Source organism: Petromyzon marinus, chromosome 4 (genome assembly GCF_048934315.1).
Source record: "Petromyzon marinus isolate PM22_M1 ecotype Great Lakes invasive population chromosome 4, UKy_Petmar_22M1.pri1.0, whole genome shotgun sequence".
Lineage (NCBI taxonomy): Eukaryota > Metazoa > Chordata > Hyperoartia > Petromyzontiformes > Petromyzontidae > Petromyzon > Petromyzon marinus.
The window spans coordinates 15,724,580-15,725,475 of NC_133670.1; the positions used below are offsets into that span (position 1 = coordinate 15,724,580).

Genomic DNA, 896 nt, shown 5'->3' on the forward strand with positions numbered 1-896 from the left:
TTCCACTTAATGAAATTGCGAGGATTTTTTTTAAATATATAATATGAGGACAATCACACCGACTTCGAAAGACGTCACGTGATATTTAAAAGGTCACTGTGAAGAAGGACGGACTCGTATTTCATGGTTGATGCACCCGCAGTGTATTCACCATGATTCCATCCCTTTGTCAGACCGCGGTTGGATGGAGGCACTGCCCATGCCGTGTCAATCACGGAGGTTATTTCGCCATACTTTATCACGCCAGTCGGTGTGAAATTGTTAAAATCACTGCTACGTTGTTACGGGAAGGGGGTTAATGTATTAACGCGTGAGAAATTGTGTACACTTTTGCTGCCCTGTGCTGATGGAGCCCAAATGTGTTCGTCGAACTTCTTTCGCACCCTACGTAGCCAACTGTGCTAATCGGAGGTACGGTGAGAATATTTAACACGTCACGATGTTTGCGTGTCGTCCTTGAGCAGGAACCATGCTCATCTTTTCTGCATCGTTCCAATTTGAGTATTTGTACTGCCGGAGGAAATAGATTTTGACACAGCTGACTAGCGTCTTAAAAATCGAAGCCTGTACACAGTTTGTCTGCTTAAATACTTCTGGAAGGAAAAACAGAAGAAACGCATGGGTTGACTGGAATGCCCGCAGGTTAACGGATTAAACGTGTTCACGTGATGGAAATGTCTGCATATTTGATTTTTTTGTTCACGGCCCTTCGCGTAAACTGCGCGGGGTGGGCGTTCGGCTGCGGCGCACGGCAGATGCGGCTAATGGCTCCGTCCTGTAATGAGCCCGCGGATTGCTCCCTCGGGACGGACTCCTGGCTGGAGAGTCCGGGAGACGGTGTCAATCAATATCCAGAGTCCCCGGCCTCAGCCGCAGAACGCAGAGAACGCGCGCCG

The 896-nt window shown here is 48.7% G+C and overlaps 1 non-coding gene across 1 annotated transcript; it reads right to left on the reverse strand.

Annotated features, from left to right (window-relative positions):
- Nucleotides 1-418: 418 nt before the first annotated feature.
- LOC116938898 (U6 spliceosomal RNA) lies at nt 419-526 on the reverse strand. Its single transcript, XR_004402342.2, has one exon. It is a non-coding gene; the product is annotated as a U6 spliceosomal RNA (small nuclear RNA).
- Between the last annotated feature and the right edge of the window lie 370 nt (nt 527-896).